Here is a 25,701-nt window from a genome sequence, read left to right on the forward strand (position 1 = left end):
GGAGAGAGAGTCAGAGGGCTCGAACTTGGTGAAAGCTAAGCCCCGTCCAAGTGCCACCCAAAGGACCATTGAGAGATTTACCGGTACTTTGCCGGGAGCTTCCTCTAAAAGATCTGCCAGTACCAGCCGGCAGCAAAAAAACGACTTATGCCGTGAATCTGGGCAGCAGCGGGCGGTAGCTCCCAATTTCGGCGGCAAATGTAATCCTCGTCAAAGTGCCACCGAGGATTGAGTCGGGCCCAGGGAGGGGGGGAACAGCTAAAAATAAAAAATTACACACAAAACAAAACTGGGACCCCATCCACATAAATCGCTGAAAGTAAATAAATAAAAGAAGTTCACTAAGCTTTTTTTGCAGGTCTTCTTATCGTTGGGGTTAGCCCTGCCTCCACACGATCCTTCCCCCTGCTGCCGCCGACTCCTGCCTGCACCAAAATGGCAGCTCGGCAGGCGGGAGGCTACTTACGTGCCTTGTACGCTAGCGGCCGTCAGCGGGAGGTTGCCGGCGATCCTCCCCTCCCACCGGCGGGAGACCTTGTGGAAACTGGCACTGAGGGAAGACCGCCCAAAAAGCTCGGCGGAAGCCGACGGTAAGGCCACCAAGTTCGGGCCCAGAGAGGTCGAGAGGGAATACCAGAGCTTGGGGCCCAGACAGCTGAAGGCAAGGCCGCCAATGGTGCAACGATGAGAATCAGCGATGCGCAAAAGGCCAGAATTGGAGGAGCGCAGAGATCTTGGAAGGTTATCGGGTTGAAGGTTACAGAGATAGGGACGGGCAAGGTCATGGAGGGAATTGAAAACAAGGATGAGAATTTTGAAATCTAGGCATTGCGGGACCCAATGTAAGCCAGCGAGCACAGGGGTGATTAGTGAACGGTAATTGGTATTACTGAGGCAGCAGAGTTTTGAACAGTGGAATACTGCTTAAAGTAATTTTTTTATTTCAGTTGGAACTGGCTGGCCTCTGCACCCCTTCCCTGCCATTCCAACCTGACCATTCTCAACAGGATAGATACCCAGAGAGTGCCGTGAATGGCAGAGATACCTGGCACTTTCTGCAAATAATCCCATCCGCGGGATTTGTGTCAGGGTCAATGTCGTGGCAGACTGGCGGCTATAGTTTCCACGAAGCTGCCAGTGGTATAGAAATTTACAGCGCAGAAGGAGGCCATTTCGGCCCATTATATCCACGCCGGCCGACAAAGAACCGCACGGCCCTCGGTCAGCAGCCCTGAAGGTTACATATAAACCTATGAACAATGAACAGTGACGGAAAGGTAAAGAGCACCCAGCCCAACCAGTCAGCCCCACACAACTGCGACACCCCTTACACTGAAACATTCTACACTCCACCCCCAACCGGAGCCATGTGATCTTCTGGGAGAGGTAAAAACCAGAGAAAAATCCAGGCCAAATTGGGGGAAAAAAAAAATCTGAGAAAATTCCTCTCCGACCCATCCAGATGATCGAAACTAATCCAGGAGATCACTCTGGACGTATTCAATTCCCTTCAGTACTTACCATCATATCTGCGCCGACTAATAAGAGGTTATCCAGTCTAATCCCAATTACCAGCTCTAGGTCCATAACAACGCAGGTTATGGCATTTTAAGTGCCCATCCAACCATCTTTTAAATGTGATGAGGGTTTCTGCATCTACCACTCTTCCAGGCAGTAAGTTCCAGATTCCCACAATCCTCTGCGTAACGAAGCACCCCCTCAAATCCCTTCTGAACCTTAATCCACCAACCACCTTAAAACTATGCCCCCTCGTAATAGACCCCTCCACCAATGGAAATAGTCCCTTGCTATCCACTATATCCAGGCCCCTCAATATTTTGTACACCTCAATGAGGTCTCCTCTCAACCTCCTCTGTTCCAATGAGAACAAACCCAGCCTATCTAGTCTGTCCTCATAACTAAGATTCTCCATTCCAGGCAGCATCCTAGTAAATCTCCTCTGCACCCTCTCTAGTGCAATCATGTCTTTCCTATAATACGGCGACCAGAACTGCACGTAGAACTCCAGCTGTGGCCTAACCAAAGTATTATGCAATTTAAACATAACCTCCCTGCTCTTATATTCTATGCCTTGGCCAATAAAGGCAAGCATTCCATATGCCTTCTTAACCACCTTAACCACCTGGCCTGCTGCTTTCAGGGATCTGTGGATAAGCACTCCAAGGTCTCTTTGTTCATCTACACTATTAAGTGGCCCACCGCTTAATGTGTACACCCTTTCCTTATTAGCACTCCAAAAGTGCATTACCTCACACTTCTCTGAGTTAAATTCCATTTGCCACTGTTCTACCCACCTGACCAGTAGATTGATATCCTCCTGCAGCCCATGACTTTCCTCTTCATTATCAACCACACAGCCAATTTTAGTGTCATCTGCAAACTTCTTAATCATACTCCTATATTCAAATCTAAATCATTGATATATACCACAAAAAGCAAGGGACCCAGTACCGAGCCCTGCGGAACCCCACTGGAAACATCCTTCCAGTCACAAAAACATCCATCAACCATTACCCTTTGCTTCCTGCCTCTAAGCCAATTTTGGATCCAACTTGCCACTTTGCCCTGGATCCCATGGGCTTTAACTTTCTACCATATGGGACCTTATCAAAAGCTTTGCTAAAGTCCATATACACTACATCGCATGCACTATCCTCATCAACCCTCTTGGTTACCTCCTCAAAAAATTTTATCTGGTTCGTCAAACATGATCTTCCCTTAACAAATCCGTGCTGACTGTCCCGAATTAATCCTGGCCTTTCCAAATGCAGATTTATCCTGTCTTTCAGGATATTTTCCAATAATTTTCCCACCAGTGAGGTTAGGCTGGCAGGCCTATAATTACTCAGCCTATCCCTTTCTCCCTTCTTAAACAAGGGTACCACATTAGCAGTCCTCCAATCCTCTAAAGAGGACTGGAAAATAATGGTCAAGGCCTCTGCTATTTCCTCTTTTACTTCGCTCAACAACCTGGGATGCATTTAATCTGGGCCTGGGGACTTATCTACTTTAAGCTGCTAAACCCCTTAATACTTCCTCTATCACTATGCTTATTTCATCTAGAATATCACACTCCTCCTCGATAGCAGTATCTGCATTGCCCCTTTCCTTTGTGAAAACAGATGCAAAGTATTAATTGATAACCTTACCAACATCTTCCGTCTCCACACAAAGATTACCCTCATGGTCTCTAATAGGTCCTACCCTTTCTTCAGTTACCCTCCTAGTCTTAATATATTTATAGAACATTTTTGGGTTTTCCTTAATTTTACTAGCCAAGAATTTTTCATGCTCTTTCTTAGCATTCCTAATATCCTTTTTAATTTTGCCTCTTAACTTTCTATATTCCTCTAAAGATTCTATAGTATTTAGCAGTTGGTATATGACATAAGCTTCCATTTTTTTCTTTATCCTCCCCTGTAAGTCCCTAGACATCCAGGGGGCTCTAGAATTGTTATTCCCACCCTTTTTCTTTTAGGGCATGTTTGGCCTGAGCCCTTGGAATCTCCTCCTTGAATGCCTTCCACTGTTCCGACACTGATTTACCCACAAGTAGCTGTTTCCAGTCCACTGTGGCCAAATCACTCCTTAACTTAGCAAAATTAGCTTTTCCCCAAATTGGGACTTTTATTCCAGGCCTATCCTTGTCCTTATCCATAACTAACTTGAATCTGACTGAATAGCTTTTTACCTGATCAGTTTATTTCCTAAGCACAAATCTTAGTTCAGTTTCCTTACGTGCGCGATTTTTTAGCTCTCACTATCCAAACGGAAGTGTTAAGTTTCAATTTCTGTCGATTTGCAAAAACACCCCAAAACAGACCAAGGGAGGATACCTGCAACAAGTTACTGAGGTCTGGGGTTTCCCTTTTCACCTCCCTTATTTCGTGTCCATTCAAGGGAGGCATTGGCACAGTTAATATTCCAGAATTAATAGGGCGCCCTGTCCATTAATAAAGTGTCTGCCAAACTTCTTTTGTTTTTGTTTATCTGTGAAGAAAGAAACAGAGTTAAAGTGTCAGGTCGATGTCCTTTTCAAAGTGAAGTAAACTGTTGAAATCCATAAGTCAAGCCCTTGTTCGTGTTGTCATTGTGATCAAAATAATGCTCGGTTGTTCTCTCTCCTCAATCAAAAAAGGTTTCTCTGTCACTTTTTCATGTTAAAGAAAGATCCTGCATTTATATAGTGCCTTTCACGACCAAAGCACTTTACAGCCAATTAAGTACTTTTTAAGTGTAGTCGCTGTTGTAATGTGGGAAATGCAGAAACCAGTTTGCGCACAGCAAGCTCCCACAAACAGCAATGTGATAATGACCAGATGATCTGCTTTAGTGATATTGGTTAAGAGATAAATATTGGCCAGGACACCGGGGATAACTTCCCTGCTGTTCTTTGACTAGTGCCATGGATCAATTATGTTCAGCTGAAGGCAGACGGGGTCTCGGTTTAACGTCTCATCCGAAAGACGGCACTTCCGACAGTGCAGCGCTCCCTCAGTACTGCACTAGCATGCCAGCCTAGATTATGTGCCCCAGTCTCTGGAGTGGGACATGAAATAATCTTCTGATCCGAGGTGAGAGTGCTACTCACTGAGCCACGACTGACAATCATGACAGCCTGCCTTTAAAGGAGAAGATAATTATCATCACTGGTAAGTATTTGCCTATAGTCCCTACTTGGACTCAAGTATAACTTGAATCTGGTTTAGTCTTGTTTTACATCATTCAGTGCATTTTCCAAGTCGTCGTGGGGAACCCGATTGATTTACCACAGGGGAGGACTCGGAAAGTCTACCCTTGTGTATGAGTGCAGTGCAGGGCTTGTGTTCTACTCCATGGTGTAAACAGCCCAGACTTTTCTGAGGTGCCCTGTGTATAAGTGTACATTTGCAGTGAATGTGATATATTAAAAAATCTAAAGAGTAACTGAATGCAATTCCCACTTCCCTTACAATGTTTAAAAACCACATCATCATCATAGGCAATCCCTCGAAACGAGGATGACTTACTTCCACGCCAAAAAGGGATGAGTTCACAGGTGTTTCAATGAAGGATCCAATATTCCAAGTCCTGAACTACATCCTGAAGGATGGAAGATGCCTGTGCGTGGATTTTTTTAACGTGTGGTGGCCGTTGCACACCAGCCACCACACGGGCTTGACAGAGCTAGGTCTTGGTCCAGTGGCAAGGGTTATCCAGGACGACTGGAGACCAGCTCTGCTGCACGGACCCAGTGCGCACACATATCGCAGTGTAGGCTGGCCCATGCTGCCCCAGCGCCCCTGGCCCCAAATTCACGCCTCTCCTGGGCCCCGATCACATCCCTCCACAGTCTCTCGCCGCTCCTGCTGTACCTGCCCACGCTCCAATCACCGACATGGACCTTGATGACATCACCCTTTGCTGCCGTCGCCCTCCTGCATCAGCTCGCGCTGCTCCCTGAAGTAGTTTGCCTCCACGCTGCTCCGCTCCTTTTATGGAGGAAGGCATTACTGTATAAGTGTATATTTGCAGTGAATGTGATACATATAAAAAATCGAAGGAGTAACTGAATGCAATGCCCACTTCCCTTACAATGTTTAGAAACTTACTGCCACGGTCACAGTCATTTATTTTCCTGTATAGAAACATAGAAATTTACAGCGCAGAAGGAGGCCATTCCGGTCCATCGTGTCCGCGCCGGCTGACAAAGAGCCACACGGCCCTCGGTCAGCAGCCCTGAAGATTACATATAAACCTATGAACAATGACGGAAAGACAAAGAGCACCCAGCCCAACCAGTCTGCCTCACACAACTGCGACACCCCTTATACTAAAACATTCTACACTCCACCCCAACCAGAGCCATGTGATCTCCTGGGAGAGGCAAAAACCAGATAAAAACCCAGACCAATTTAGGGAGAAAAAATCTGGGAAAGTTCCTCTCCGACCCATCCAGGCGATCGAAACTAGTCCAGGAGATCACCCTGGCCATATTCTATTCTCTGCAGTACTTACCATTATATCTGCTCCATCCAACAAAAGGTCATCCAGTCTAATCCCAATTACCAGCTCTAGGTCCGTAACCCTGCAGGTTGCTGCACTTTAAGTGCCCATCCAACCATCTCTTAAAAGTGGTGAGGGTTTCTACATCCACCACTCTTCCAGGCAGCGAGTTCCAGATCCCCACAACCCTCCGTGTAAAGGAGCACCCCCCCTCAAATCCCCTCTAAACCTTCCACCAACCACCTTAAAACTATGAACCCTCATAATATCCACTATGTCCAAGCCCCTCAATATTTTGTACACCTCAATGAGGTCTCCTCTCAACCTCCTCTGTTCCAATGAGAACAAACCCAGCTTATCCAATCTGTCCTCATAACTAAAATTCTCCATTCCAGCCAGCATCCTAGTAAATATCCTCTGCACCCTCTCTAGTGCAATCACATCCTTCCTATAATACGGCGACCAGAACTGCACGCAATACTCCAGCTGTGGCCTAACCAAAGTATTATACAATTTAAGCATAACTTCCTTGCTCTTATATTCGATGCCTCGGCCAATATAGGCAAGCATTCCGTATGCCTTCTTAACCACCTTATCCACCTGGCCTACTACTTTCAGGGATCTGTGGACAAGCACTCCAAGCTTCCTTTGTTCATCTAACTATTAAGTGGCTTACCACTTAATGTGTAAACCCTTTCCTTATTAGCCTTCCCAAAGTGCATTACCTCACACTTCTCTGAATTAAATTCCATTTGCCACTGCTCTTCCCACTTGACCAGTAGATTGATATCCTCCTGCAGCCCATGACTTTCCTCTTCATTATCAACCGCACAGCCAATTTTAGTGTTGTCTGCAAACATCTTAATCATACTCCCTATATTCAAATCTAAATCATTGATATATACCACAAAAAGCAAGGGTCCCAGTACTGAGCCCTGTGGAACCCCACTGGAAACATCCTTCCAGTCACAAAAACATCCATCAATCATTACCCTTTGTTACCTACCTCCAAGCCAATTTTGGATCCAACTTGACATTTTGCCCTGGATCCCATGGGCTTTAACCTTCTTGACCAGTCTACCATGTGGGACCTTATCAAAAGCTTTGCTAAAGTCCATATACACTACATCGTACACACTACCCTCATCACTACCCACATATACTACACATGGCACATCTGTGGCAGTGTCCATTTCAGACTTTAAAATAGATTACATGTTGAGGGAATTTTTCATGTTATCTGCTACTTTGGGCTGGAGTTTAGGCTGTTCTGTTTTCGGGGTGAAAATGGAGGCGGGGCGGATAAGTTACCAGCCGGGAATAACTGCGCTTTAGTAAGGAATTTTGGGCACCTGGGCCCTGCGTCAGGGGGCGCAGCGCGAAGGGAGACGCAAAAATGGGAAACTGGGAAACTCGCGAACTAAAGTGCCAGGCCGTGTGTGCTCCGAGAGAGGAGGGGGGAGCCTTAACAAAATCCATAAAAACATTCCCAAAACATTGGCCACGCCACCACGACACAAATCGTTAAAAAAATTAAAAGAACAAACACTCGCACTTACCTTTGCAGCACTTTACCTTCCTCATCGCCGCCGGCATGGCTGGACTGCTCCGGGTTTCCAGGAGGTCATTGCGAGGCGCGATTCCAGGCGTATGGGTCGGGTTCGAGTCAAAACTCGGACGGTGTCGCATCGAGAGGCATTGCACCACCCGGCGCAGCTTTTCCCGGCGGTGCTCTCAACGCCACCGCAAAACCCGACCCGAGGATCGCTACCTTACGCAGGGACCTCGCTGCCCCATTTCACGGCGCTCCGGGGCGAAACCTGGAGCGCCAAGGACCGGAACATCCAGCCCTGTAACTCTTTCTATCCCAGGACCTCACCATTGTTGAACTAGTTGTCTTCCTCAGTCTTACTTTCCTCCTATAGGTTGCAGGCTTTTAAGACTCAAAGTGGGGGTCACACAACAGTTACTTAACCATTTCACTCTTCCATTAAACCATTCTTATGGGTTATGGATGTATTGATCATATTTGATGTTTAGCGTCGCCCATCTGCTACAGGATTTTAGCTGTTACAATTGGCTGATGCGTATCCTATGGGGCTTCTCACCAGTATAAATGGATAGGTTCCACTATTACAGACACCAGTTAGGACAAGTGTAGCGAGTATCAAAAAAGAAAAAAGACTGTATTTATATAGCGCCTTTCATGACCACCAGATGTCTAAGGGCGTTTTACAGCCAATGAAGTACATTTGGAGTGTAATCACTGTTGTAATGTGGGAAAGGCAGCAGGCAATTTGCGCACAGCAAGCTCCCACAAACAACAATGTGATAATGACCAGATAATCTGTTTATTATGTTGATTGAGGGATAAATATTGACCAGGATACCGGGGAAATCTCCCCCTGCTCTTCTTCGAAATAGTGCCACGGGATCTTTTACATCCACTGAGAGAGCAAACGGTGATATATATGTTAACTGGGTTTTACCTGTCATCGGAGGGCGTGACTGTCGGAGTCCTAATGGTCATTGGCAGACACATGCAAGCAAGCCGTGTATATAATGTTGGCAGCCGTGTTGAATCCTCACTTTGAGAAGAAATAAACTGGAGTGAGGTCATGCCTGAACTAGCTCACCGTACTTAGCCTCGTGGAGTTATTCGATACTTAACAATTGGCGATGAGTTAAAAATACAAACTTTCACACAACCATGTCTGTTGGAATTTTGGAGAGATTCGTGGAAGGGGAAGACTGGGAGGATTTCACTGATCGCCTCGACCAGTACTTCGCAGCCAATGGATTAGAAGGAACCGATAACGCAATTAAGCGCAGGGCGGTTCTCCTCACCGTTTGTAGGTCAAAAATTTATGGCCTTATCAAAAATCTACTCTCACTGACTCGACCAACGGATAAGACTTATGATGAATTGTGTACGCTGGTTCGGAACCACTTTAAACTGAAGGAAACCATCATCATGGCGAGGTATCGTTTTTATACACACAATCGCTCCGAGGGCCACGACATGGCGGAATTTGTAGCCGACCTGAGACATCTCGCTGGGCCAAGTAACTTCGGAGCTGCGTTGGAGGAAATGCTGCGGGACTTTTTCGTGCTTGGCACTGGCCACGAGGTCATCCTTTAAAGCTGCTGGCTGCTGAATCTCTAGACCTGAGCAGGACCATCACGATCGACCAGACATGCATGTGCACGGACGAAAACTCAAAACAGATATCTTTCCAGCATTGAAACTTAACGACAAGTACTGCGCATAAAATAATATCATCGGCAGGCAGAGCTGCACATGGCAGGGCCTACACATCTGCATTCGTACGACCTGTAACTGCTCAAAGTCCGCCATCGGGAGTGAATCAAATCTCGCCTTGTTGGCATCGAGGGGGCTATCATCGGGCCCATCAATGTCGATTCAAGCAATACGTGTGCAAAGGCTGTGCAACAATGCGGCACCTTCAGCGAATGTGTCCGCAACCGAGCAAGCGTGCTGCGACACACCACGGGGCTGAGGATGATCGATCCAGTGTGGATCAAGCGGCACAGGCAACTCAACCTGAGGTACAGGATGAAGAAGTGTATGGGGTACATTCTTTTACCAAAAGTCCTCCGACAATGCTGGGAGTTAAATTAAATGGGGTTCCAGTATCCATGGAATTGGACACGGGTGCGAGTCAGTCAATAATGAGTCAGAGGGCTTTCGAAAAGTTGTGGGACACTAAAGCAAAAAGACCCAAACTGAACCCAATCAATGCGAAGCTGCGTACCTACACCAAAGAGCTCATACCAGTCATTGGCAGCGCGGCAGTAAAGGTATCATACGATGGAGCTGTGCATGATTTATCGTTGTGGATCGTTCCAGGCAATGGCCCAACGCTGTTCGGCAGGAGTTGGCTTGAGAAAATTAAATGGAACTGGAATGATATTAAAGCCTTATCATCAGTGGATGACGCTTCGTATGTTCAAGTGCTGAGCTAGTTTCCCTCGTTGTTCGAACCAGGCATCGACAACTTCACGGGAGCCAAGGTGCAGATCCACCTAGGCCCGGATGCAAAACCTGCCCATCACAAGGCTCGGGCGGTTCTGTGCATGATGAGGGAGAAGGTCGAGATTGAACTGGACAGACTTCAACGGGAAGGAATCATATCACCAGTCGAGTTCAACAAATGGGCCAGTCCAATTGTCCCGGTGTTGAAAAGTGATGGCACAGTCAGGATCTGCGGCGACTACAAGATAATGATCAACCGAGTCTCGATACAGGATCAATACCAGTTACCCAATGCTGACGACCTGTTTGCAAGTGGGGGGAAGTCGTTCACCAAATTGGACCTGACCTCCACTTACATGACACAGGAGTTGGCCGAATCGTCGAAAAAACTGACGTGCATCAACACGCACAAAGGGCTGTTTATATACCACAGATGCCCTTTTGGAATTCGCTTGGCGGCAGCCATATTTCAGAGAAACATGGAACGTTTGCTGAAGTCTGTCCCGAGAACCATTGTGATCCAAGATGACATCCTGATCACCGGTCACGATGCACCGGACACCTGAACAACCTGGAAGAGATTCTACGTCGTCTGGACAGAGTGGGACTCAGACTAAAACACTCCAAGTGCATTTGCATGGCACCAGAAGTCGAATTCCTTGGGAGAAAGATTGCAGCAGATGGCATCAGGCCTACGGACTCAAAGACAGAGGCCATCAAGAATGCACCCAACCCCAGAGTGTGACAGAGCTGTGTTCGTTCCTCAACTATTTCAGTAACTTTCTGCCTAGTTTGAGCACATTACTAGAGCCTTTGCACATGTTGCTGAGAAAGGGTAATGACTGGGTTTGGAGCAAATCTCAAGACAGAGCCTTTGAGGAGGCCAGGAACCTGCTATGTTCTAATAAATTACAGGTACACTATGACATGTAAGCGGTTAGTGCTGGCTTGCGACGCCTTATCATATGGGGTCGGTTGTGTGCTCCAGCAAGCCAATGTATCAGGCAACTCCAACCAGTTGCATAAGCATCCAGAAATCTGTCTAAGGCTGAAAGAGCCTATAGTATGGTAGAGAAAGAGGCTTTAGCATGCGTATATGGGGTTAGGAAAATGCACCAATATCTGTTTGGGCTTTGGTTTGAGCTTAAAACAAACCACAAGCCATTCATTTCATTGTTTTCTGAGAGCAAATGTATAAACACCAATGCCTCGCCCTGCATCCAAAGATGGGCTGACATTATCCGCTTATGATTATGTCATCCGCCACAGACCAGGCCCTGAAAACTATGCTGATGCGCTTAGCCCCATTGCTACCGGGGTGGAAATGCCGCAGCACGCAGACTTGCTGCTGGTAATGGACGCCTTCGAGAGTAAGGGGCCACCTGTTACGGCTCGCCAAATTAATTCCTGGACCAACCAGGATCCTGTACTATCAAGCGTAAAAAGGTGCGTCCTAAATGGAAATTGGTCTGCCATTCCCAGGGAAATGCAGGATGAAATTAAGCCTTATAGCCGCCGCAAAGATGAATTGTCTATTCAGTCTGATTGTCTGTTATGGGGTAATCGTGTTATTATGCCAAAAAAAGGCAGGGAAACTTTTGTGCGAGATTTACACAGTACCCACCCATGCATTGTCATGATAATGGCTATTGCCAGGTCTCGTGTTTGGTGACTCGGCATTGACTCGGACTTGGAGTTATGCGTGCATCAGTGCAACACTTGTATGCAACTGAGTAACACACCTGTGGAGGCTCCACTGAGTCTGTGGTCATGGTCATCCAAACTGTGGTCAAGGATCCACATAGACTTTGCCGGTCCCTTTCTCAGCAAAATGTTTTTAGTGGTAATGAACGCTTACTCCAAATGGATTGAATGCGTAATCATGTCATCCAGCACATCCACAGCCACTATTGAAAGCTTCCAGGCTACGTTTGCCACCCATGGCTTACCCGACGTCTTTGTCAGCGACAACGGACTGTGTTTCACCAGTTCGGAGTTCCACGAGTTTATGACCTGTAATGGCATCAAGCATGCCAGGTCTGCCCCTTTCAAACCCGCGGAGTGGGCTGTCCAAACCATTAAGGAGAGCCTAAAACAAGTGACTCACGGCTCCCTACAGACCCACTTGTCCCGCATTCTACTCAGTTATTGGACGAGACTCCACTCGCTCACCGGGATCCCTCCTGCCGAGCTGTTAATGAAGAGAGGCCTCAAAACCAGGCTCTCCCTTGTACACCCGGATCTCAATGATCATGTCGAAACCAGAAGGCAACGGTAGCAATGATACCATGACCGCGCGGCCGTATCACATGACATTGCTGTTCATGACCCTGTGTTTGTCCTGAATTATGGTCATGGTCCAAAGTGGGTTGCTGGCACGGTTTTGGCCAAGGAGAGGAACAGGGTGTTTGTAGTCAAACTGTTAAATGGCCAAACGTGCAAGAGGCATATCGACCAAACCAAACTGCAATTCACAGACAACCCAGAACAAATTGAAGATGACATCATCATCGACCAACCAACACACATCCAACCATCAGTTGACACTTGTGTCATTCACGAAGACGAAACTACCATCCCCGACAGTCCTGTCAGAACAACTGCTCCGCAATGCAGCAATGGTCCTACTAACTCACCCAAGCTTGGGTTCGAACTGAGAAGGTCAACCAGGGAGTGGAAGGCCCCGGACCGTCTCAACTGGTAAATACAACCTGTACCAAGGACTTTGGGGGGAATGATGTTATGTATGTGTTAGCGTTAGTGTTTTCTTAGAAGAATCACTCAACACTCAGGGTCGGTTCCAATGTTGAAGCAGCTTTTATTACGCTCAGCGGGGAGGAAACAAACAGGACCGTATCCAGGTTTCTCTCCACAGAACAAAGAGTTACATGTACCTTTATATGTTTTACAACAGTTACAAAACAGCTTACTGCAGTTACACAGCTCATCACGGCTGGACACAAGCCAATCATAACGATTATAGATTACATATAGGTTTTTTAATCCAATAGAATTCTCCTAGTAACCAGGGAACCATTGTCAATTTGGGTTGATCGATGACTTTATATGTTCTCTCCCTAGTTCTTTCATCTGGGAGAAATAATTGGTTTGTAGCCTTGTTTACAGCAAATGGTTTCCCTCTTATCTTTCTTCCTGGGGAATTAATTGGTTTATGGCCTTGTTCACAGGAGATGGCTTCCTTCTTATCTCTGCCTTCCCAGGCATTCCTACAGTGGGCCTCACAGGGTTATTGCTCGGTCAGTGAACGTTCAACAGTTCACAGCTTGACTACCTGGTTTCCCATCATGCCTGGGCAGCCATTTTATGTGTGTGTCCATTTAAGCTTATGTGAGTTTTAAATATCCAGCAGGTGCCTAATGCCTAAGTCTATATATTATTTCTACTCTCTACAACAATTCCCCCCTTTCGGTAAAGGGACTAGTCCTAGTCCCCTTTTAACCGACCGTACTGCCTTTATCTGATATTTGTGCACTGCCCGGTACTCCTTGCCTCAACGTGCTGGCCAGTCACGCGGTTTCAGGAGTCCCGGTTGCTTAGATCAAATTAACAAAGGCTAGCTCCTCCCGTCCCCTTATCAAACAGGCTTGTTTAATATCCAGGGAACGGTGATTGGTCCGTTTCCGCCGTTTGTGGCGCCTGCATACCTGGCAGGCCATCACGCCCCATGTTATTGCTAAGATTAATTGTATCCCGACCAGTGTGTGTGAAATAATTCGGATCCATGGGTGGATGTTCACATTTATTCCCCAGTCCCAGACTTTTCTCCACCAACTCTGACTTTGTAAGTCTACCTCGGTATCTTCTTCCAGTTCTTTGATTTTAGTTTGTATCTGGTGATAGAGTTTTACGGATTGCCCCACTCTGAGCCTTAACTCCCGTAATACCTCGGTTAGATGTGGGATAGGGACTTGCTCTGGCTCGTCATAATCCTGCAAATGATCATGGAGCTGATCAGTTACTTCAATAACTTCGGACTTCCGGCGCCTAACCTGGGTGATATGTGCTTGCCCGATCGCGACAGGTCGTAGTGGTGTGAAGCAAAAGTTTGGCTGCGGTATAGGGCACTGTAGGTCATTATACTGGTATGAACGCTCTGTGGTAGAGACGCAGTATCTTCCCCTCCCTCCGTAGCCCGCCCTCGCGAAGTGCATGTGTGCGGGCACTATTTCTAGTACACACCCGTCGGTTCGGTTAAACCCGCACTCGTCTAGTTCCCCTCGGCCCACCGGGTGAGGGCATACTGTGATTTCCCCCCTTTGCTTGCAATCTGCTAGGGAAATCCCGGTAAGTATGTTGTTTCGACGAACGGCAGAGGTGGTGGTTAGGTAGTAGCGTATGGAGACATTTTCCCGTATTACTCCGATATTCTCTAGTTGGTATAAGGGGAACGGCCCTGAGTCCGGCGTTGCTATAGGGATCAACAGGACTATCCCTATCCCGGTAGTCCTACCCATCTGGCAATCTAGAATTGCGGGGTATACTCGGGTCAGTCCCTTCAGAGTACAATTATCCAGTGTCCCCCTTTGGTTCGCCAACTGAGCTAAATGTGAACTGTCTATCCAATCGGGTACTTCCCCGCGTTGGATCTGGTCGAGGTTGTGGCGGATCTGTCCCACCATCCACAGACCATAAGCATGACAGAGTTGCCCCTGTCTTTGCTTTATTGTATCTTCTTGTTCTCTATCAATGAGGTGATTGATGGTTTTAGCGTGAGCTTCCAGGACTGAGATGCCATCCAACTGGATTTCGACACCCTCCTTTCCTAGGTTGGCCTGGTCTTCCTGGTTTTGCTCCACCCTCTCCAATAACCCCTTCATCACCCCTTTAAGCTGTTCTACCCTCTCATTTAGCCCTTGTATGTCTATCGAGTTAACTACGGAGGTTCCTGTATTGAAAACGGTAGCAACATCATTTACTATTTCCCTCTTCACCCTGGGTGCTAACCCCTGTCCCCGGAACTTACTGGCACCCATTGCATCGGCAGCCTGCTGCATTACAACTTTACTTAATACATTGTACATCTTCCTTGACTGTTCGGTACAATATTCCGGCATCTGGATGCCTGAAATATTGATCAGAACAGGCACAAATTCATGTTTAACATTATCATACAACAGTTCCCCCTCGTTGTACATTACAATCCCATTTTCTGGTCCCTTAGTAGTTATTGCTGGGATTGTCCCGGAGGCGCGCAAATTATGCCGAAAGTGCATTCATCGGGCCCTTTGACATCCCTCCGTTTAATGCAGCTGCTCCTTATACCCGTGGAGCACTGTACACATACCCGGTCCTTATTAGGATTCACTTGTAACCATGCATTAAAATAAGTTCTGTCCTTGCTCCAATCCTTAGTCGCTGGAACACATATTCCGTCCGTCAAATTGAACAACACTCCATAGTTCATGTAATTGTTTATTTCCAGCGTGCTCTGCTGTCCGTCGGTGTTGCCCAGGGTACGTGCATGTCGCAGGGCTATCCATATTACGAGTAGCGTCGTCCGTATTCCCATCTCGGTAAGTATTATCTGTAATTTTAAACAGACGGCCTGGTCGTCACCAGGGGTTAAAGTTTTTTTTTTTCCTATGAGTGTCCCGGTCACCCTGCAAAATCAGAAGCACAGGGTTACAATTGAATCATTTCGAATTGAATCTGTGGGGCGTTCGCCCGTGTCTTTACCCACTTAAATATTACCCAAACTCCTATTAACATTAAAGCTAAAGCTATTCCTCCGAACACCCCTTCCGAAAGGGTGTCTAACCACTCCTGGTACTTTACAGCATACCATTCCGTCTCGTCTAGGCGTATCACCCTTGGTTCGGCCATTATTCTTTTGGGTTATACCTTTTTAGTTGTGACCAGTGCTTCCACCGGCCTTTCCCTTTCATGTCGACACATGCACACGTGTCGCTTGTCAAAATGATGTCATACGGTCCGGTCCACCTCGGGGCAAACCCCGTCCTGCCTGGAGTGACCTGTACTAATACTTTGTCGCCTACCTGTGGGAGGGATGCGCGGCCTTCCCGTTGTTTTGGGTCTCCAAGTCCCGTAGGGCCTGTTGCTCTACCACCTCTTTCCTTAGTTCCTTTAGCTGTGAATCTAATTGTTTTACATATTGTTTAATCCGATCTCGTAGAGGCCCCATTTCCTCCCCCCCTGTTATGATCCCTTCAGGAAGTCTCATGGCCCTTCCTGTCATTAATTCAAAGGGGGTCAGTCCTGTGGTTCGGTTAGGGGTAGCCCTAAGTCTCATTAATATGCAGGGCAAAATATCTACCCATCCCTTCCCGGTCTCTGTTATAGCTTTGGCAATTGCTGTCTTAAGGGTACGGTTCATTCGCTCCACCATTCCTGAGCTCTGGGGGTGGTACGGGATGTGGAACCGTTGTCGGATTCCAAGCAGACCGCATGCCCGCTTCATGACCTGTCCTGTGAAGTGCGTCCCCTGGTCCGAGTCAATTTGAAGGGGCACTTTCCACCGTGGGATTATGTCGAATGCGATAATCTGCGCTACCGTGGATGCTCCGCAATCCCGGGTGGGAAAAACCTCAACCCACCTGGTAAACTGATCTACAATAACCAGGCAGTATTTCTTTCCCCGACTGGTGGGTAGGGGTCCTGTGAAATCAATTTGTAGATTCTCCCACGGGCCCCTGGGACGTGTCTGATGTGCCATTCTGACCTTTACGGGTCTGCCTGGATTATGCTGTGCACATACTATACAGCGCTGGCAATGCTTGGCCACGTCTCGTCCTACCCCGGCCCACCACCAGTCTTTGAGCAGACGGCTCAGCATTCCGTCTCGCCCAGTGTGGTCCGGCTCATGGTGTAGCCGGAGTAGTTCGGTCTGGATTGAAGACGGGGCGACTACTTGTAATCCCTTCCTCCATACCCCGTCCTCCCCAATGCTGGCCCCCTTGCTTTCCCATTGTGACCGTTCCTCCGAGCTACTTTCTTCCTGTATCTTACGGACACTTAGCTCTCCTGGTCCTATCACGGCCACTTTAATTATCTGGGGCTCATCTTCTTCTGCCGCGCTCCTAGCTGCTTGATCTGCCAGCATGTTTCCCCGTTGTTCCCTGGTCTCTACCTTTTGATGTGCCTTGATCTTTATTACTGCTGCCGTCGTAGGCCTTTTAACGGCTTCGACCAGCTCCCGAACTATATTCTCGTGTTTAATGTGTCCCCCCCCCGAGGTTATATATCCACGTCTACTCCACGCTATCATATAATCGTGTACTACCCCGAATGCATACCGGCTGTCAGTATAAACATTTACACGCTTCCCCTCTGCCCATTTGAGGGCTTCGGTCAGCGCTACCAACTCCGCCACTTGGGCGGACACTGTTCCTTCCAGTGCCCCTCGCAGGAGGGTGACACCATCCTGATCTACCACGCCCCACCCGGTGCGGAATCTTCCGTCGACATATCGTCGGGACCCATCAACGTAAAGGGTTAAATCGGGGTCCCTCAGAGGTTCGTCGGCTATTCCCCCTTCTGTTCCTTCGTCTATCTCAGTCTTGCAGCTATGGGGTTCACCTTCGGTTACTATTCCCTCCGCGGGATTAAAGCCTATATCTCTAATTATTTGTATGGACTGATCTTTGGGTAATAGTACTGCCTCCCAGGTAGCTCGTCGCGCATCTGACACTGTTTTTAACCTCCCGGTATTTAGCAATTCCACTATGGTGTGCTTCGTGTGTAAAATTATCTGCCCCGACATTGTGACTGGTTCGCATATCCTGGCAGCCCAAGCGGCACAATCGAGGGCAGCCACACACCGATGGAGTCCCTTCACTACCGGGGACTCTTGTGTTGAGTAATACGCTACTGGTCTCATTACCCCCCCTTTCTCCTGGGTTATGATGGTGCTATAAAAACCTCCATCGAGATCGTAATGTACATGGAACGGCTTTGTCATATCCGGTAGCTTCAGCGCTGGGGCTGCCACCAATTCGGCTTTTAATTTCCCATAGGCTTCCTCTTGCTCCGATCCCCAGTCTACCTGCTCTGTTCCTGGTTTTCCTCCCTTCACTAGTCGCTGAATGGGTTCGGCTATGTTCGCAAATTGAGGAATGAAATTCCTGCAATAGTTGAACAAACCCATCACCCGCCGCACTGCCCGGACTGTAGTTGGTCGGGGCATATCAACGATGGCTGTCTTTCGGTCTGTCGGAAGAGTCTTTTTTTTTTTCCTGACTGATATCGTGTCCCAGATGTCGAACCGTGGCTTGTCCGATCTGCGCCTTTTTTTTGGATTTATTTTAAACCCTGCCTTATCTAGAGTCCTTAGGACCATGGCTACGGCCCCTAAATGCTCTCGGTCACTTGATGAGGCTATTAGGATGTCGTCCACGTACTGAAGGATTGTACTATTATACGGGGTTAGGTTACATGATTCCAAAGCGTTACTCATGACTCGGTGGAAAATGTTCGGGCTGTTATGGAATCCCTGAGGGAGTCGGGTCCATGTGTATTGTCTATCTCTGGATGTAAATGCGAATCTCTCCTGAGACTCCGGGTCCAGCGGGATTGACCAAAATCCGTTAGCGATATCTAAGACGGTGAAAATCCTATGTTCCGGATTCAGACCGTTGAAGATAGTCGCTGGGCTGGCCACAATCGGGTGTTCCCTGGATGTAACTTTATTCAGGGCTGTGTAATCTATCGTTAGTCGGTAGCTTTCATCCGGCTTTTTAACTGGCCACATCGGGGAGTTTGTGACTGACACGGTCTGTCGTAGTATGCCCTGTTCTACCAGGGCTTGTATTATCCCCTCAGTGGCCCGCATGGCCTCTGGTTTAATAGGGTACTGCTTGTGGGGAGGGTGTACCGGTCCCGTGACCTTCTCCGGTGTCATGTCCACAAGTCCGCAGTCCTGTTTGCTTTTTGCCCAAACTCCCGGGATAGCCTGACACAGTAATCCCAACATCCCGTCCTTAGACCAGTCTCTCTTCAGAGTATCCGTTTTACCTAATGTGGCTATGTTCTTTACTAGTGCCCATTTCCTGGCCACTTTATCCTTATACCCTTTCGTACCTTTCCAGGTTACCCGTTTTCGCTGCGCATCCACTATTGTTCCTAATTCGCGGAGTAGGTCCATCCCTAGTATAGTTCCCTCTGAGTTTTTTTTTTCTATTAAGAAATCCAAATTAATAATGTTCAGTATAAAACGGCTGTCAATGGAAAGGGTTAACTCCTTTCCAGGTTTGTAAGAAGACCTGATGTCATTCCGTGACTTCACGTAATCATCTGAAAAAAAAAGTCTTTGTGCCTTCAAAACTGGCTTCGAAATTAGAAATCCGTTAAAAACAGCATAAATCATTAGAGTAAATTCCAATGTTTCCTTAACTTCTAATTCAAGTACTTGCCAAAGAATTTTTTTTTTTTTTTAATTGTTTTAAAACAAGACCACACATACAATAGCGATTTTGTTTACTGAAATTCAATTCTGTTTTTTTTTATTTCTCTCTTTCTCCTCGTTATCTTCAAAACCCTCCTGCTTGTTTAGACTGTTCGGGACATTTTTGATAAACACTGTCCATTTTAGAAATCTTTTCAAACTGCATTTAAACTTTTGAAAATTCGAATCCATGTAGAGTGTTTTTTACTTATTCCAATTATTTTTTTCTCTTCTAATTAAACCAATATCTTTTTCACAGCAAACATCAACTAGTATCTTTATTTAAAACTTTTTTTTTTTAGAAGCTCTTTTTTTTTAAAGCATTCTTTATCTCATTCCGAGACTAAATTTATGTCTTTCAACCCAATCAATCATTGCATGTTTTCTTTCGGCAAGTAAGTGAGCATGTCAAATAAATATTTTGCTCAACAAACCTATTCTTTATTTGTTTATTCTCCTAGCTCCGTAACTTATCATCCGAATAAATCCACACCTGCGTTTCTAACTTAAATGTCTTAAAACTTCCCACATACAGGACAACATTACAAAGGGTTTAAAAAAAAAGACTTTCACTCTGTTTCTAAAATAAACAGACACTTGCATTCCTCTTCCAACCAGGCTTTCGGAACATGAAAACATAAAACAAAAATTCATTCTGCAGTCAAAAATCACACAGACACTTCTCACTCAACGATCAGACATTTACAACAGTCTCTCTTCTTGTTTTGGCCGGCTCTATTTTTGGATCCATGACCTTTCAGGGAATTCGTAGTTTTATCTAAATAATTCCTCACATAACTAATCCTGAGGATTCCACCCTGCTTTAATCATTTTTTCAATTAGCTTCTTTTGTTTTTCCGCCAGGTGGCGGGTAAGCGACCCTTCTGGTCCCCACTCGAGTTTACTTGTTTTCATGGCCATTCCTGGGTAGGACTGGTATCGTTAGGAATCTACTCTCAGCGGTCCGCTTTCTTTCTAGCGCGACTTGTAGTAAACTGTCTCTTGGCTACTGTCAGGTCACAAGTTCTGCTGTTACACAAACTTATACAATTCTTAAAAACGCGTTTAAGCAATTCCCGCAGTGCTCTACATATCCTTAACGACTACCTACCACCGCTCAGCCCGTTGGTCCGACCCTGTTCACAGGTTTGGATTCCGTTAGCCGCTGTACACCGCTTGGTTCTATCCCGGGGTATTTCAAATTACACTACTGGGTCCGGAAGATGTCTCTCGGTATCACGATCCCACGGTCTAAGTGTGTTCCCTACGCCTACTTGGTTCCTGGCCGTCACGTGGGACAAAAGTCCTCTTAATTCAGGCTCAGGCTAGGCGTTTGAGATATTAGACCGTCTCCTCATGTCGATCAACCAGCTTCCACCTTCCGCACCCTTTATACTTAAAAATTGTTTTTTATACTCACCCGGGTTTTTTCCAAGGGCGTCCAGCGACTCCGGGAAATCCCGTCGACTACGCCATTGTTAGCGTTAGTGTTTTCTTAGAAGAATCACTCAACACTCAGGGTCGGTTCCAATGTTGAAGCAGCTTTTATTACGCTCAGCGGGGAGGAAACAAACAGGACCGTATCCAGGTTTCTCTCCACAGAACAAAGAGTTACATGTACCTTTATATGTTTTACAACAGTTACAAAACAGCTTACTGCAGTTACACAGCTCATCACGGCTGGACACAAGCCAATCATAACGATTATAGATTACATATAGGTTTTTTAATCCAATAGAATTCTCCTAGTAACCAGGGAACCATTGTCAATTTGGGTTGATCGATGACTTTATATGTTCTCTCCCTAGTTCTTTCATCTGGGAGAAATAATTGGTTTGTAGCCTTGTTTACAGCAAATGGTTTCCCTCTTATCTTTCTTCCTGGGGAATTAATTGGTTTATGGCCTTGTTCACAGGAGATGGCTTCCTTCTTATCTCTGCCTTCCCAGGCATTCCTACAGTGGGCCTCACAGGGTTATTGCTCGGTCAGTGAACGTTCAACAGTTCACAGCTTGACTACCTGGTTTCCCATCATGCCTGGGCAGCCATTTTATGTGTGTGTCCATTTAAGCTTATGTGAGTTTTAAATATCCAGCAGGTGCCTAATGCCTAAGTCTATATATTATTTCTACTCTCTACAACAGTATGTGAACGGGATTTTACCTGCCACCGGAGGGCACGACTGTCAGAGTCCAAATGGTCACTGGCAGACATGTGCAAGCTGTGTATATAATGTTGGCAGCCATGTTGAATCCTCACTTTGAGAATAAATAAACTGAAGTACATAAGAACATAAGAATTAGGAACAGGAGTAGGCCATCTAGCCCCTCGAGCCTGCTCCGCCATTCAAAAAGATCATGGCTGATCTGGCCGTGGACTCAGCTCCACTTACCCGCCCGCTCCCCATACCCCTTAATTCCCTTATTGGTTAAAAATTTATCTATCTGTGATTTGAATACATTCAATGAGCTAGCCTCAACTGCTTCCCTAGGCAGAGAATTCCACAGATTCACAACCCTCTGGGAGAAGAAATTCCTTCTCAACTCGGTTTTAAATTGGCTCCCCCGTATTTTGAGGCTGTGCCCCCTAGTTCTAGTCTCCCCTACCAGTGGAAACAACCTCTCTAGCTCTATCTTGTCTATCCCTTTCATTATTTTAAATGTTTCTATAAGATCACCCCTCATCCTTCTGAACTCCAACGAGTAAAGACCCAATCTACTCAATCTATCATCATAAGGTAACGCCCTCATCTCCGGAATCAGCCTAGTGAATTGTCTCTGTACCCGCTCCAAAGCTAGTATATCCTTCCTTAAGTAAGGTGACCAAAACTGCACACAGTACTCCAGGTGCGGCCTCACCAATACCCTGTACAGTTGCAGCAGGACCTCCCTGCTTTTGTACTCCATCCCTCTTGCAATGAAGACCAACATTCCATTCGCCTTCCTGATTACCTGCTGCACCTGCAAACTAACTTTTTGGGATTCATGCACAAGGACCCCCAGGTCCCTCTGCACCGCAGCATGTTATAATTTCTCCCCATTCAAATAATATTCCTTTTTACTGCTTTTTTTCCCAAGGTGGATGACCTCACATTTTCCGACATTGTATTCCATCTGCCAAACCTTAGCCCATTCACTTAACCTATTTAAATCTCTTTGCAGCCTCGCTCTGTCCTCTTCACAACCCGCTTTCCCACTAATCTTTGTGTCATCTGCAAATTTTGTTACACTACACTCTGTTCCCTCCTCCAGGTCATCTATGTATATTGTAAACAGTTGTGGTCCCAGCACCGATCCCTGTGGCACACCACTAACCACCGATTTCCAACCTGAAAAGGACCCATTTATCCCAACTCTCTGCTTTCTGTTAGCCAGCCAATTCTCTATCCATGCTAATACATTTCCGCTGACTCCGCGTACCTTTATCTTCTGTAGTAACCTTTTGTGTGGCACCTTATCGAATGCCTTTTGGAAATCTAAATACACCACATCCATCGGTACACCTCTATCCACCATGCTCGTTATATCTTCAAAGAATTCCAGTAAATTAGTTAAACATGATTTCCCCTTCATGAATCCATGTTGCGTCTGCTTGATTGCACTATTCCTATCTAGATGTCCTGCTATTTCTTCCTTAATGATAGCTTCAAGCATTTTCCCCACTACAGATGTTAAACTAACTGGCCTATAGTTACCTGCCTTTTGACTGCCCCCTTTTTTAAACAGAGGCATTATATTAGCTGCTTTCCAATCCACTGGTACCTCCCCAGAGTCCAGAGAATTTTGGTAGATTATAACCAATGCATCTGCTATAACTTCTGCCATCTCTTTTAATACCCTGGGATGCATTTCATCAGAACCAGGGGACTTGTCTACCTTGAGTCCCATTAGCCTGTCCAGCACTACTTCCGTAGTGATAGTGATTGTCTCAAAGTCCTCCCTTCCCACATTCCCGTGACCAGCAATTTTTGGCATGGATTTTGTGTCTTCTAAAGGACCAACATTTACTTTAGTCACTCTTTTCCTTTTTATATATCGGTAAAAGATTTTACTATCTGTTTTTATGTTTTGCGCAAGTTTACTTTCGTAATCTATCTTTCCTTTCTTTATTGCTTTCATAGTCATACTTTGCTGTCGTTTAAAATGTTCCCAATCTTCTAGTTTCCCACGAACCTTGGCCACCTTATACGCATTGGTTTTTAATTTGATACTCTCCTTTATTTCCTTGGTTATCCACGGCTGGTTATCCCTTCTCTTACCGCCTTTCTTTTTCACTGGAATATATTTTTGTTGCGCACTATAAAAGAGCTCCTTAAAAGTCCTCCACTGTTCCTCAATTGTGCCACCGTTTAGTCTATGTTCCCAGTCTACTTCAGCGAACTCTGCCCTCATCCCACTGTAGTCCCCTTTGTTTAAGCATAGTATGCTCGTTTGAGACAATACTTCCTCACCCTCAATCTGTATGGGAACCTATACAAGGAGACAGAGGGAGACAAAAAGGAGGCAAAAGCAAAAGACAGAAAGGAGATGAGGAAAAGTGGAGGGCAGAGAAACCCAAGGCAAAGAACAAAAAGGGCCACTGTACAGCAAAATTCTAAAAGGACAAAAGGTGTTAAAAAAGCAAGCCTGAAGGCTTTGTGTCTTAATGCAAGATGTATCCGCAATAAGGTGGATGAATTAATTGTGCAAATAGATGTTAACAAATATGATGTGATTGGGATTACGGAGACGTGGCTCCAGGATGATCAGGGCTGGGAACTCAACATCCAGGGGTATTCAACATTCAGGAAGGATAGAATAAAAGGAAAAGGAGGTGGGGTAGCATTGCTGGTTAAAGAGGAGATTAATGCAATAGTTAGGAAAGACATTAGCTTGGATGATGTGGAATCTATATGGGTAGAGCTGCAGAACACTAAAGGGCAAAAATCGTTAGTGGGAGTTGTGTACAGACCTCCAAACAGTAGTAGTGATGTTGGGGAGGGCATCAAACAGGAAATTAGGAGTGCATGCAATAAAGGTGCAGCAGTTATAATGGGTGACTTTAATATGCACATAGATTGGGCTAGCCAAACTGGAAGCAATACGGTGGAGGAGGATTTCCTGGAATGCATAAGGGATGGTTTTCTAGACCAATATGTCGAGGAACCAACTAGGGGGGAGGCCATCTTAAACTGGGTGTTGTGTAATGAGAGAGGATTAATTAGCAATCTCATTGTGCGAGGCCCCTTGGGGAAGAGTGACCATAATATGGTGGAATTCTGCATTAGGATGGAGAATGAAACAGTTAATTCAGAGACCATGGTCCAGAACTTAAAGAAGGGTAACTTTGAATGTATGAGGCATGATACTTAAGGGGTTGACTGTGGATGGGCAATGGCAGACATTTAGAGAACGCATGGATGAATTACAACAATTGTACATTCCTGTCTGGCGTAAAAATAAAAAAGGGAAGGTGGCTCAACCGTGGCTATCTAGGGAAATCAGGGATAGTATTAAAGCCAAGGAAGTGGCATACAAATTGGCCAGAAATAGCAGCGAACCTGGGGACTGGGAGAAATTTAGAACTCAGCAGAGGAGGACAAAGGGTTTGATTAGGGTAGGGAAAATGGAGTACGAGAAGAAGCTTGCAGGGAACATTAAGGCGGATTGCAAAAGTTTCTATAGGTATGTAAAGAGAAAGAGGTTAGTAAAGACAAACGTAGGTCCCCTGCAGTCAGAATCAGGGGAAGTCATAACGGGGAACAAAGAAATGGCAGACCAATTGAACAAGTACTTTGGTTCAGTATTCACTAAGGAGGACACAAACAACCTTCCGGATATAAAAGTGGTCAGAGGGTCTATTAAGGAGGAGGAACTGAGGGAAATCTTTATTAGTCGGGAAATTGTGTTGGGGAAATTGATGGGATTGAAGGCCGATAAATCCCCAGGGCCTGATGGACTGCATCCCAGAGTACTTAAGGAGGTGGCCTTGGAAATAGCGGATGCATTGACAGTCATTTTCCAACATTCCATTGACTCTGGATCAGTTCCTATCGAGTGGAGGGTAGCCAATGTAACCTCACTTTTTAAAAAAGGAGGGAGAGAGAAAGCAGGGAATTATAGACCGGTCAGCCTGACCTCAGTAGTGGGTAAAATGATGGAATCAATTATTAAGGATGTCATAGCAGCGCATTTGGAAAATGGTGACATGATAGGTCCAAGTCAGCATGGATTTGTAAAAGGGAGATCATGCTTGACAAATCTTCTGGAATTTTTTGAGGATGTTTCCAATAAAATGGA

At 46.1% G+C, this 25,701-nt stretch overlaps 1 protein-coding gene across 1 annotated transcript in view; it reads right to left on the reverse strand.

The window, feature by feature from the left end:
- The window catches only part of LOC139239236 (synaptosomal-associated protein 25), a 539,314-nt gene that overhangs the window by 359,718 nt on the left and 153,895 nt on the right, over positions 1–25,701 (reverse strand). The window contains exon 4 of the mRNA XM_070867927.1: positions 3,858–4,011. The gene's annotated coding sequence lies outside the window, so the exon portion shown is untranslated. The remainder of the gene's footprint in view (positions 1–3,857; positions 4,012–25,701) is intronic.

Source organism: Pristiophorus japonicus, chromosome 26 (assembly GCF_044704955.1).
Source record: "Pristiophorus japonicus isolate sPriJap1 chromosome 26, sPriJap1.hap1, whole genome shotgun sequence".
NCBI classification, from domain to species: Eukaryota; Metazoa; Chordata; class Chondrichthyes; family Pristiophoridae; genus Pristiophorus; species Pristiophorus japonicus.